This window comes from Acomys russatus, chromosome 30 (genome assembly GCF_903995435.1).
Source record: "Acomys russatus chromosome 30, mAcoRus1.1, whole genome shotgun sequence".
Lineage (NCBI taxonomy): Eukaryota > Metazoa > Chordata > Mammalia > Rodentia > Muridae > Acomys > Acomys russatus.
This window is the reverse complement of record NC_067166.1, coordinates 1112793-1127500: the sequence shown is the minus strand read 5'-3', so window position 1 is coordinate 1127500 and position 14708 is coordinate 1112793.

The window sequence follows — 14708 nt, the reverse complement described above, 5'->3', positions numbered from 1 at the left end:
ACTGCTTAGTCTTGGGCTATTATTTTCGCTTCCTTGTTCCACTAAGATTCTGTTTCTTACAATGTTACCTTGGGCCATCCTGGGACCATTATATACTATCTGTCTCTGCTACCCAGGCTTCTTTTTAAAAAAAAACTTTCATATCTTCCACAACCTTAACAAAAAATATTATCTCACAGGATATGTAACATCTATGAACCACACAGTTGTGACTTGGAATTTCAAATTCAGCTATGTGACCTGCATCTTGTAACATTGAAAAAATGTGCAGCTTCTCCTATGTGTCTTACAGATTCTCATAGGTGGGACCAGAAAAAAAAACATTTAATAAATGATAAATTTTCACTTGGGCTTCACATATAAATGTCTTGGTTTCATTTATTCAATAAATATTTATAGAGCATTTACTATACGCATAGACACACATCGTCCTACGCGCTGGAGATATACAAGTAGCCAAGCAAAGCTCTGACCCCAGAGAATCAGCAGCTGTCACAAAGAAACTACAAACACAATGAAAGGAATCACGAACGAGGTGTACCTAATTCTTTTACATAAGAAGATTAGGGAACATGTCATTTTAATGGGAAAATGGTGAGAGAAGGTCATGTGTGTGTCCTTCCAGGGAGGGAATGTTTGAGAGACAACACAATACCTGTACAGTGAGAATATAATGTGCAAAAGGAAAATAACAACAGACAGGGTCAATGATAATAATCTACCATTGTGAGGACACAGCTTTGTGTTGAATTGGGTGGAAAGTCATCAGAAGACTCTAAACACAGACCAAGGCAGATGTAGCATGGGACCAGAAGAACATGAAAAATTATAGTTATCAATGGAACGACTGTATCACTAGGCTTACTGCATGACTCAGCAAAGGACTCCATGAACAACCAGTGGTCACCAAGATTTTTAGTATGCTAACATAACTCCTCCAAGAAACTTTATTTTACAAAATAGCCTATTACTTTTACTGTGGCACACCGTGTCAGTTCTTGGCAGCATTTTTATTTAATTAGCAAGTTTTTGAAACATAACTGCTAGTGTGTTTAAATATATCTAAAGTAACCATCACTGTGAAGTTCTTCTCTTTAAATTTTTCAAGGATAACATTACTGGTTTGACTTACTGAAAATTCTGAAGGTTGGACTCAGGGATGTCTCTCTTGTCTCCCATTATTAAGTTTGGAGATAAGGGTTGAAAAGAAAAAAGGGAGAATGTAGAAATATATAGGGAAGACAGACCAAAAAAGTAGAGTAGTGAATCTACTCCTCAACTTAATGCCTCAGTTGTCACTCACAAGGTTATTTTTAATTCACTGGTATAGAATTTTGTATATAGATGCAAAATAACTTTAATATTAGGTATAGTGGTATAGAATTCAAATGTAAGATTATCCATCACACATTAGATATATTTCTACTCTAATATGAGGCATTGTACCCATATAACTCAGATATAATACAAGGGTTAATTCCAATGCTTTGAACGTCCTATGGCAGACTGTTTAGGATAAGTAAATTATACGTGTTAATTGTTAGTTGATCAAATCATGGTTGTATCAATTACTAGTCTATTTTTATCACAAGAATATACATCTTAGGTGTAAAAGATAGATATGATTCTATAGAAAGATAAAGTAAAATAATTAGATAAGGTCTTCAAAAACCTCAGAGACATGCAGAATATGACATCTCACAATGTTTTTATTATTTTAAAGATTCACTGACAATGAGAGGTTAACTTCAGGCAATACCCAGCCTACCTCAAAGAGGATGATGAGCATCAAAGAACCTCCTTATGGAAATGGCTTCAAATGTGGCAAACAAGACACTGGGGGAAATGTTCTCATTTCTACCACAGACAGAATTCTGCCTAAAAAAGGGCAAGCTTGCATGCAGGCAGAGTCAATGGCCAAACTCTGCCAAGACAGGGTAAGCAAGTCCCCAATAGTTCCTGCCTCACAAATATGTCTGTCAGATATATTGGGCCAGAAGGCTGAAGAAGATGCTCCAATGTTATAGAGTTTTGGGTGACTGTTCAGGCAGCAAACTGTCTCTAACATCTTCTCAGTTGGAAAGCTACTAAGCTGCACTGCCAGTATACTCAGGTAATCAATTTTATTCTTTCTCGAGTCTCTGATGGAGTTGAAGACCAGGTAGCTTAGTTTTACAATTAAGCTTAGTTGTTTAGGGGTTAAGATGTTTTAGGTCTAGATAGATGTTTTAAGTTGATAATGATAAGATATAAAAGATATTGATTTACATTCAGAATTTTAGATGCAACAAGATAGGAAAGATGTTTTCTTCTAGGCTGTCAAATACAAAATAGCCAAAACACTAAGAATGTAACATTTATATAATTCCTGATTGTGTCATGGGTCTTCTTTCTATAGGTAGTTTATTGTATATATGTGTAATAATATGAATGTATGTGTAAAAATAAAAAATACTTAATAAAAAATACAGAAAATAAATTTAAAATCACATTGAATGCCAAAAAAACAAAAAACAAAAAACAAAGAAAATTCTGTTTTTACTATCACTTTGCTGGAGCTGTACAAGCAGCCCTTTTGAAAGAAGTCTTTACCAATTACTTCTGGTGAATACTTGAATGCCCAAATATTGGTGGTGAGCACGCTGTCTTTCAGGTACCATGGCTCTATCCAGGAGTCAGGTAATTTATTATAATGAGAAAAGGGAGAGAAATAAAACATGAAAAAAAGTTGGGGAAGGGCTGTGTTTGGGCCTGGCACTGCTTTCTGAACTTAATCCCAAAAAGTATTTCTTAAACATATTCAAGTCTCCACACTGGCCTATAAATGAAGATAGACTTGATAAAGGCAGGGATACCAAAGAACTTGCTTAATCTGAAAAGACATCTCTGTTCAGAACTTCTTAAGCACCACTTAGCTCCAGCTTCAAAGGCCCTTCAAAGAAAAATAAAATTCTATTTGGACTTACCCAACATGCTAGTTTATTCATCCTATGCCACTATTTCCCTAATCAATGCAAATAATTGAAAACTATCTTTCTCAAAGCAGAGAAAGGCCAGTTGGTCCACCAGCTGGAAAATGAAGCATTTCCAGATTATAATCTTAATGGTCATTTTAAGACGAGAGAGGACCCCGAAGCATCATTTAATCTCTCTGCCTGCAGACAGAACACATACCTACTGTTCCAGGCAGGCAGCCTCCTTGTTTTCCGCCCATCTCCATCAGTGTGATAAGACCAACGTTATGCCAACTTATATTTGTCCGTGTTTTAGGGCCAAGAGTACATTGCTTGCAAATTTTATATATCTGAAAATATCTCATCTCTGCTCACTCAAGAAAATATACAGTAGTTATGTTCTCAAAATTCACTTTCCAATTCCAAATGTAAAAGAAGAAAGTTTTAGGGGTGGCTGTCCTGGGCATTATAGAACTGGCTATAAAATTTTTTTGTTTTGTATTTGGATGAAAAACTATAAGAAGACTGCAAGGCCCTTTTCTGCTATTAAGGCTAATCAAAACAAACATTATTTTAACCTTTGTTGTATTTTTGGCTCACATTCACTTCACCGTTTTACTAGATTTTTCTCTCGCATTGCCCAATGTTGGGTGTTTGTGCTTTTATTCTCCTACATCTGGCTTTCCTCAAAGTCTCTTAAATTTCTGTACTTTCTGTATAACTATCTTTTCCTCTTATGACTTTTCTGCTGTCTCGTTGTTAGTTTGATAGATATCACCATGTCATGTCTTTACGTTTTCCCCTCACTTAAAAATAAAATACTCTTTGTCTTTTCCCTAATTTTTTTTAAATTTTGTTTTGTTTTGTTTTTTTGTCCCCATCACTTTTTAGGCACCATGTTCCTTCAACCCTTGGCAAACAATACCAAGCCTCCAAACATTCTAAATGTAACTGTGGTCCTACTTTTTTCCGTAACGGCATCAAGCCTCTGCCTTTGCATTGGTTTGTTAAATGATTGTGTGAGCTTATCAGAAGAGGAAGCATCCAAGCCTAGGAGCTGAGGTCATGCACTGGGTTACAAAGGTGGGAAGCCACGCTTCCCCACGGCATTATCTGCACGGCACGTGTTCTGTACTCACAAGGCAAGACAGTGTTAACACAAACTGGGGTAAGGGAGTTGGTGTAAAGAAGATTTGCCTCCATTGTTTAAAATATTATATGATTTTTCGGTGACATTTTATAGCTATTGAATTCATAAGCACCTCACCTTATATAACGAAGGGAAGCAAGTTTGCTCCTTAGCTGACTTTAAAGTGCAGAGATAATCTTTGGCAAGTCTGTTCCTGATTTTTAATGTCATTTTGCTTACAACAGAAAACAATGAAAGCTTTAGAATAAAAAAAAAAATCTTGAGTGTTCTCTAAAACGAACATTGTTTAAATTGCTTCAACCAAAAAGAAAATGTTTTTACACACATTAAATTTTCTGAATAATTAAAACAAGATTTAGATTTTATTTAGGCATTTAGAATGGCCCCCCAATCAACTCCTTTCTAATTCTGTCTCTTATTCTTTTGAATAGAATGCCTTTTCATCTTAAACAAGATATCTAAGGATCTGAAATTTCAGAAAAAGATTCATGTAACAAAGCTATTAAAATTTAGTCTGTATTATCAGGAGGTAGATGACTAAAGCTTGAAAATCTTAAGAAAAATCTCTAGTGTAGCTATCAGAATTTTAACCATTTTTAGAAAGTTAAAGCAATTATTTACTTTTCCCTCCATTTTCAAAACATTTCTATTTTTCATTAGTATGTTTGTTGACATGCTACTTAACTCTGTTTTTCACTTTGTCGAGTAAGATTATTTAAAATTCCATAATATTTAACTGTAAAAGGTGCATTGATGTCAGAAAGACAATCCTTTCTTGACCATGAACAGATCTAAATTTTTTTATTAATTTATTCTTGTTACATCTCAATGTTTATCCCATCCCTTGTATCCTCCCATTCCTCCCCCCCCCCCCCATTTTCCCATTATTCCCCTCCCCTATGACTGTTCCTGGCGGGGATTACCTCCCCCTGTATATTCTCATAGGGTATCAAGTCTCTTCTTGGCTACCTGCTGTCCTTCCTCTGAGTGCCATCTAGCCAATGGTCAGAATATTCTCCACAGTTGAGTGGAGAGTGTGATATGACTTTCTCAGATCTAAATTTTTAAGCTTAAAATGACAACCTTCAAATTTTACTTCCCATACCAGGACTCACATCCAGCACCCAGGCCTACTCAGAGCAGCCCAGCCCCTGCCACCCACAGTCTGCAAGTCCTATAGATGCTTTGTCCAACCTCTCAGCCTAGCCATGTCTTGCACATCTTGAACAAAGTTCTATCCAGCTGAATATACCTATTCCTACCTTCCACACACCTTCCACACACCTTCCCCAACCGCCAGATTTGCTGCCCAAACCCTAGGCTACCACCAGAATGTCTGTTCTATGCTTCAGTGCAGCCATCTGTGTCTACCTGGCTTCATTTCATTTAAGCCATATTCAACCATCAGGTCCAACCCAGCCTGTACACTGTGTACTGTCCACATGCCCAGAGCTCATTTAAAAAAATAAATAAAAACAACAGGAAATGTCAACGAAAGACTTCTGCCCCAAAGTCTACCAGTCCTGTAGAAATTTTCACCAGTGAGAATTACCTGAATGAACCACTAGATGAACACAGAATTTAAAAGAACAATCATAAATTTGTTCAAATAATGCAAAGAGTTGAAAGAAGATACAGGACACAATTTAATAAACTTAAAGATAATAAACACCTAAATGATGCATCCCTCCACCAAAAAACACATAAACATAAGGTTGATTTAAACAAAGAAAATTTAGTATTTAAAAAATGATTTCAATAGATGAGGAAACACTGAAGAAGTCACAGCTGAAATAAGGGTAGAAATGAAAAAACCCAAAACCCAACTTTAAACCTCAACAGAAGACTTACAACTAGAACAAGCCAAAGAGAATATAGACTATCAGGTCTAATAGCATAGTAAGTGAACTAGACCAAAAAAGGCAAAGATTATGGAAGAAGTAACATGGTAAGGAATTATATATAAGAAATGTGAAAAATGATGAAAAGACTTTGGTCTTATAGGAACAAATGAGGGAGAAGAATCTCAGATCAATGGTATAGACTCAATCATCAACAAGATGATAAAAGAAAAACCTCCCCAAACTAAGATACAAAAAGTACACAGAACCCCAAGAAAACAAGACCAGAAAAGAAACTCTTCATGGCATTTTGTAGTTCAAATACTAAGTATTCAGAACAGCAACAAGAACAAAAAGAATGTTGAAGACTATAAGAGGAAAAAACGCAAGTCACATATAAACGATATTCCATTTAAAAAAATTAGCTGATTTCTTAATGGAAACATTGAAAGTCAGAGAGTGTGTGGCAATGCATTCAAATTTCTAAAGACCATGACTACCAACCTAGGCTACTGTACCTCACAAAAGTGTCTGCCACAATTGAAAAGGAAAAAAAAATCCTTTCTTTAACACATAGAGCATTTTTTAAAATTATGCTAAGCAACGCAAGTATAAACAAAATACAGGACGCAGTACTTCATACTGAAGAGAGGAGTAAGCACAACCGAGAGACTGTGGAAGCAAATGAAGCTGCCATTATTAAAATACAAAGTACCACAGAGAACACACAATCAGCAACAACAACAACAAAAATACAACACAATGGCTGTAATCAACACAAACCTTACAATAACTTGCTATGTTAATAGTGCCAATTCTCAAATAACAAGAAGCTCGGGTGTTGTTTTGGATTGGTTTGGTTTGGGTTGAGTTGGGTTGGTTTGGGTTTTCAAGACAGGGTTTCTCTGTGTAGCCTTGGCTGTTCTGGACTTGCTTTGTAGACCAGGCTGGCCTCAAACTCACAGAGATCCGCCTGCCTCTGCCTCCTGAGAGCCACGCTCAGCAAGAAACTCATTTTTAAAGATAGGTGCTAGCCTGCTATCCTTCCTCTGAGTGCCACCAGGTCTCCCCCTCCAGGGGACACGGTCAAATATGAGGCGCCAGAGTACCAAGAAGAGACTTGATACCCTATGAGCATATAAAGGGGAAAGAGGTCTCCCTCAGTCACAGTCATATGGGAGGGGAGTAAGGGGAAAATGGGAGGGAGGGAAGAATGGGAGGATACAAGCGATGGGATAACCATTGAGATGTAATAAGAATAAATTAATAAAAAAATTATTTTGAAAAAAATAAAGTTAGGTGCTACCTTAGAGTAAAAGACTAGGTGAAATTATTCCAATCAAATGGGACCAGGAAGCAAGCAGGAATCGCTCTCCTAATAGCTGACAAAACAAACTTCAAACAAAACTAATCAGAAGAGATAAAGAATACTTCATCCTAATCAAGGTGATAATCTACCAAGATGATATTATTATCCTGAACATAGATGCTCTAAATTTTGGTGCATTCAATTTCATAAAAGGTCTACTGCCTGAATTAAAGGCAAAGATTAATGTCAACCAACAATGGAAGATTTCAGTGCCCCATTTTCTCAAGGAAACAGATGATCTGTTCAGAAAAAATAAGAGACTTCAGAACTAAATGACTTACACTGAACAGATCAGATAGCTGCAAACTATTCCACTCAAATACCAAAATATACACAATGTAGTCAGCAGCCCCCAGAAGCTTCTCAGAAATAGATGACATATGCTACAAATCAGAAGGCTCTGAAACAGGTCTGTTCATCCTATCTGATCTTAATACAATAAAATTTAAAATTGACAACAAACGAGCCCCTAGTAACTACACAGACTCCTGGATATTAAGCAACTCATTACTTAACAATGAAAGATTAAAGGAAGGAATTAAAATTGAAACTAAATGAAAATAAAAAGAAAACACTACAAAACCTCTGAGACACAATAAAAGGAGTCTTGTGGAGAAAATTGATAGCTTTAAATGCCTACACTGAAAAATCAGAGCGAGGACAAAAAAAAAAAGAAGACTTAATGACACAACTCAAAAACTTGGAAAAACAAAAAATAAACCAAAACCAGAACACAGCAAGAGATAATAAAATTAGGGTGCATGATGTGAAATTCCCAAAGAATCAATAAAAATATTATGCTAAAAATTAGAAAGGGTTAATTTACAAAGTCCATCCACAAAGCCAATATTACTCCAATACCCAATCAGGTAAATAAACAACAACAAAAGGAAAACTGCAGGCCACTATCCAGGATGAACATGGATTCAAATTTTCTAAATAAAATAATTTCAAATCAAGTACAGACTTACATCAGAAAGACTATCCACCATGACGAAGTTGGCGTTATTCCAGAGTTGCAAGGCTGGTTCAACATATAGAGGTCAATACATATAATAAATTGCATAGGTGGACTTAAAGACAAAAATATCCTGGTCATCTCAACAGATTCAGAAAAGACCTTTGACAAAATCCAACATGCCTTTATGAAAAAAGACCTAATACAAATAGCCAAAACACTAAGAATGTAACATTTATATAAATCGTGATTGCGTCACGGTTCTTCTTGACATAGGTAATCTATTGTATATATGTGTAATAATATAAATGTATATGTACAAAAATAAAATAATTTATTAAAAAAAGAAACAAAGAATTTAAGAAAAAAAAAAAGACCTAAGAAACTAGACCTAGAGAAAGTAGGACTCAAGAAAGCACATATCAACATCTTTCTAAATGGGGAAAAACACTTGAAGCAAGCCCGCTGACGTCAGGGACGCGTCAAGGCTCTTCCTTATCATCACCCCTTGTACTCAAAGCCCTGCCTAGAGTAATCTGACAAAAGAAGGAAGTTAAAGGTATACAAATTGGAAAAGAGGTCAAACTTTCCCTATTTGAAGATGATATGATATTATACATAAGAGATCCCAAAATCTAACAACAACAACAACAAAAAACTTCTAAATGTTTTCATGGTCAACAATTTAGGCAAAATGTCAGAATACAAAATCAAAATAGCTTTTCCATATACCAACAACAAGCAAACTGAGAAAGAGATCAAGCACACACTTCCATCTACAATAGCCTCAAAAAAAATAATAAAATATCTAGGAATAAACCTAACCAATCAAGTAAAAGGCCTCTTCTATGGAAACTTTAAATCTATGAAAAAAGAGATAAAGACTCTATAAAATGGAAAGGTATACCATGCTCCTGGATTACTGGAATTAAATTGTGAAAAATGACCATTCTACCAAAAGCCACCTACAGATCCGATGCAATGCCAATCAAAGTGCCTGTCTTATTCTTTATAGAAATAAAAACTCTATCCTAAAATTCATATAAAACTGCAAAAGACCCCAGATAGCCAAAGCAATTCTAAGCAAAAAGAACAATGCTAGAAGAATTATCGTGAATTATTTCAAGTTATATTGCAGAGACATTGTGACATAAACAGTATAGTGCTGGCAGAGAAACAGACATGTAAACAAATAGAACAAAATAAAAGACCCAAACATGAGTGTATATAATTACAGCCACTTAATATTGTCGAAGATGCTGAAGCATACCCTTGAGGAATGAAGGCACCCTTAACAATCGGTTCTTGGAAAACTACATATCCACACGTAGAAGGATGAATTTAGAAGTGTATCTAACACCTTGTACAAATAGCTAACTTGAAATGGAATTAAGACCTCAGTGTAAACCTGAAACACTGAAATTGCTAGAAGAAAACACACACTATACTCTAAAGGATGTGGGTCCAGGAAAGTTCATTTTGACTAGAGCCCCGTGAGCCCAAGGATTAAGGCCAGCAATTGACAAGTGGGGCCTAATAAAACCAATTTTTTTTTCTGTCCAGTTGAAGAAACAATCAATCATGTTGAAGAGGAAACCCACCAAATAAGAGAGAATCTTTTCAGCTATACATCACACAGAAGATTAATATTCAGGATATAAAAAGAGCTAGAAAAAAAACAAATGACCCAAGAAAAAGTAGGGTACAGGACTGAACAAAGAGAAGAAATAAAATGAAGACTATAAATATGAGAAAGAAGAGGAGGAGAAGGAAGGGGAGGGGGAGGCGGAGGAGAAGGAAGAGGAGGGGGGGGGAGGAAGAAGAGGAGGAAGAGGAGGGGGAGGAAGAGGAGGGGAGGAAGAGGAAGGGAAGGAAGAGGAGGGGGAGGCAGAGGAAGAGGAGGAGGAGGAGAAGGAAGAGGAGGAGGAGAAGGAAGAGGAGGAGGAGAAGGAAGAGGAGGAGAAGGAAGAGGAGGAGAAAGAGCAGGGGGAGGAGGAGGAAGAGGAGGGAGAGCAAGAGGACGAGAAGGAAGGAGGAGGAGAGAGGAAGGATGGCTAGTAAATATTTCCAAAAGTATTTATCATCCCTAGCAATGAGAGGATGAAAATCAAAACAATTTTAAGATTTATCTTGCAACAGTCAGAATGGAAAAGATCAACAAAATAACTGACCAAAGACCCCGGAGAGGATGGTGGGGAAAGAGAGCCCTCATTCACTGTGGGATTGCAAACCTATCTAGATACTGTGGAAATCAACATAGAGAACTCTCCAAAAAGCTAAAAAATAATGCCATGTGACCCAATTACACCACTCCTTGGTGTATGCCCAAAGGACTCAGTATCCTACTCAGTGTGCTTGTCCACTCATGTTTATAGCCAATCTATTCAGAATACATAATTTTTTTAAAAAGGGAAACAACCTAAGTGTAATTCAACTGACAAAATAAATATTCAGCTATTTTAAAAAAATGAAATTTGCAGCAAATTGATGAAACTAGGAAAGATTATACTTAGTGGGGCAACCCACGCCAGGAAAGAAAAATGTCACCTTCCCATTTCATCAGTGGTTCCTAACTCCACAGGTTCAGATGTTAGGTTATAACCTAAAGTACCTGCAGGTGTCAGGAAATAAAACGAGATGCCAAGAAAGCATAGGAAAGAAGCAACCAGCAATCCTCCCCAACTATGAATCACCACAGTGACCAGCACAGCAGGACAGCCCTCACATGGTGGTGTAACCAACATCTCTCTAATTGGATTTAAGACTCACTCAACGAAGGGAGGTTGAAAATTTCTAACAGAAAGCAAAACAAAAATAACCCTACATTAGTTCTCAATAACATTTGTCTCCCTATTCCAATCCCGCGTCTTCATTAAAGCCATGATGTAAGCTATGAAGAAAGACACTGCCCTTGGGAACAGTTGAAAGAGTTCACACTCTTTCATTGGCCAGAGATGGAACAGACTTATTTTCCATTCTCATACATATACTACTGCCCTTCTGGTTTGTCCTTGTCCATAATTATTAAAGCACTGTGCATTCCTTACTGCCTTCTCAAGTAAGCTTCTAGAATTAAAAGAATAGAGTCCACCTTTTAAAAAAAGACGAAACTGTATCTGAACTTTGGGCTCTATTATCTTAAGTTGCTACATGGATTATGCATTCATTTTATTTCTGAATGCTGTGTGATTTTCTTTTCTTAAAAAAAGAAAAAACAAGAAACAAAGTGCTATGGCTGGACAGGCTTTTTTGATACATAAACTTGCCACTGAGCTATTTTGCATTTCTTTATACAGCTTGCTCTGCCAGTGGCTAATTACAGCCATCGTTGACTTGTTGTGCTCACAGTGTACTACCGAAAAAAAGGAGTCTGATGGTGTTGCTTATATGGGATTCATTATGATAGAAGTAGATATAAAATTAATATGTTCTTCTATCCTCATGTATGCATTTATTCCTCCAGGCTTTCACGCCTGAAATAAATTTACAGGAAACCTAGCCTCTACTATATGTTAAGCCTACAATTCAAAAGCAGCCAGGCCAAGGACATAATGTTCCATCTTTACAATTAAATACAGATTTCCCATTAAAAGGAAAATTCTCTATTTCCAAAGATTTAATAGTATGGTCCTTTAAAAATAATTCCAGATGCCTAAATTTTAGGACTGAAAATACCCCACAACACAGAATAGTTTTGCCATTTTGTGATTTGCACAAATCTTCAACCATTAGACATATTACCATTTGCTGTCTGTTCAGACACAACTTGCATTTAGGATTTTACAACATTTCATATTTATTTCAGCTATATTTGGGTACATTCAAGATGGATTCACTCTTATTGACGCATTACAATGATTGATTGCACAACACATGTTGATATTTTCCTGCCCTGTTTTGCTGGGTTTTATATCAACTTGGCCATCGTGTCTCACTCACTAGCAACCCCACCCTCTTTTCTTTGAAGTCTCTGTCTGCTTAAATTAAGGATAAACTTCATTAAGACTAATGGCTTATTACATCAAGAGGAAAAAAATTCAAACACAACAGTGATTAAGTACATAACCTTTAACTGAAATGAGTATTTCCAAAATAAGCAATACTGAACAAGGAGTTCCCAACAGTCTATAAGAGAGCCTTTGGATAACACCATAGAACTTGTCCCTGGTCCCTTCGCATCGTAGCTCACAGTGGATGCTCCAGCTCTTTCTTGTGATCATCAAGTCACTAAACAATGAGTGACCACAGCTCCCAGACATTTAAAATCATATGACTAAGTCGGGTCAGTCGCCACTAGACGGCTCTGTTTTTATTAGCCCTCCTAATACATCAAGTGATTAAAGAGCTATGGAATCAACATGGCTAACGTTCCAAAGAAGTGAGTGGTTCGTAACAATACATTCTTCTGTTCTGGACACTCTCTTATTTCTTCGTTAATTTATTTCTTTAATCACTTCACAGCCTGATTGCAGACCCCGCCCAGTCTCTCCCTCGTGCCCTCTTCCCCCACTTTCCCTCCCTTTCTCCTCAGGGAAGGGTACCGACTCACCCTGGCACATCAAGTCACAGCAGAGCCAAGTGCTTCCTCTCCGACTGAGGCCAGGCAGCCCAGCTAGGGGAAGGGGACCCGAAGGCAAGCAACCGAGTCAGAGGCAGCCCCTCTCCAATTGTTAGGGGACCCACACGAAGATCAAGCAGTTCATCTGCTACACAGGTGTAGGGTGCCTAAGTCCAGCCCATGCATGCTCCTTGGAACCATCATTCTTTATATTAGTGAAGGGTTGGATTACTGAAATACTACTGCAGGCAAAAAAAAAAAAAAAAAAAAAAAAAAAAAATGGATCTTTTTCAAGGCTGTCAAATACAAATAGCCAAAACACTAAGAATGCAACATTTATATAATTTCTGATTGTGTCACAGCTCTTCTTGCCATAGGTAATCTATCATAATATACGTGTAATAATATAAATGTATATTACAAAAACGAAATAATTTTTAAAAAAGAGATAGAAATGCGCTTACATCCACTAGAGTGCTGCCACTTGAATGAATAGATTTCTCAATGTGAAGCTGTCTCATTTCAGAGTTCATTCTAAAGTATGACTGGCAAACCTGCGTGGATGACTTGGCTATCTCTATTACATAGCTCCATGATATCCCCTAGGCCTTTTTTTTTTTTTTTTTTTTTTTTTTTTTTGAGAGGTGGGGGACCTCTTACAACAGGTACATGAAGCCTGATTTAAAATGCTTCATTAGCCTTGTTTCTCAACACTGTGAACCAGGCAATTCTTCCCCCTGGCTGGGAATTCAGCCAGTCTGCTGCCTTCTAAAAGCAGTTGTTTTTTGTGTAACCTTAGAAGACTCTTAGTAATTTAAAATACATTTAAAGTAATTTTAAGTAAACATAGAAGTCTCTGAGCAATTTTTAAATAATTTTAAATAAATTTCAAACGTTTCATTTAATACATACAGTTAGCTACATGATTCCCCCCGCCATCTCCAGTGCAGCCACAGTGAACCAGTTCAGCAAGCACGATGCAAAGGCTTGCCTTCGGAACACCACCATCTTTTCATGACATGGAGTCATCACCTAAATTTTTTGAATTTTTGAATGATGAGACAATACGTGGTGGGACATTTTTCTTCTCATGCCTTTACTTAAAATATTTTTTCCAACAGTGGTGTAATGAGGAATAAATAACCCTTACTCCAGCCCCAACTTCAAGACCTATAAAATAAAGAATAATCTCAAACTTCCGTGGATGATTCACTTCATGAGGGAATCTACGCTGTAAACATTTTGATATTAATGAGTTAGTGCGTCTCAGACCCTGGGTATCCAGGGAAATGCTACATTAGGGCCACAACGTAAACAGTTCACTCCCCACAAGATTTCGGCCACTTTCAAGCTCTAAAACTGTGGCGGACATTCTATAGGGACAAACCGAGGGACAACTCATCTCTGCTGTCATTTGGGGACCAGCTGGATTTCTCCCAAGTTCTGCAAAAATATCTGGACCCTGAATTGCGTGAGTGCGTGATGGGCTGTGGAATTTGGTGTTAGCAGCCTGCTTAGCATCTCCGCCACTCTGGGCTGTTCCTCCATTCCTCTCCTCAGTACTGGCTGGCTGTAGTGTACCCCTGCAGAAAGCAGAAAGACCAGGGCCACACATGGCTGTCACAGAGCGCAACTCAGCCAACGCCTCGGGCAGGAGCAAACTCCAAACTTATTTAACTCCCTTTTGTATAGCCATTAGGTGAGCACTGTTTTTTGGCATTAGCACAAAATGACTGTTTAGTCCGACTTAAAATAGAAAACTTCCAGTTTTACTCATACTAAAAAGGATAAAAAAGTTCTTAAAAACATCTGTCACAAGCAAATGATGTTTCCGTCTCATTAAGGTTTCTATGGGCAAAACATCTAAAAATACATATT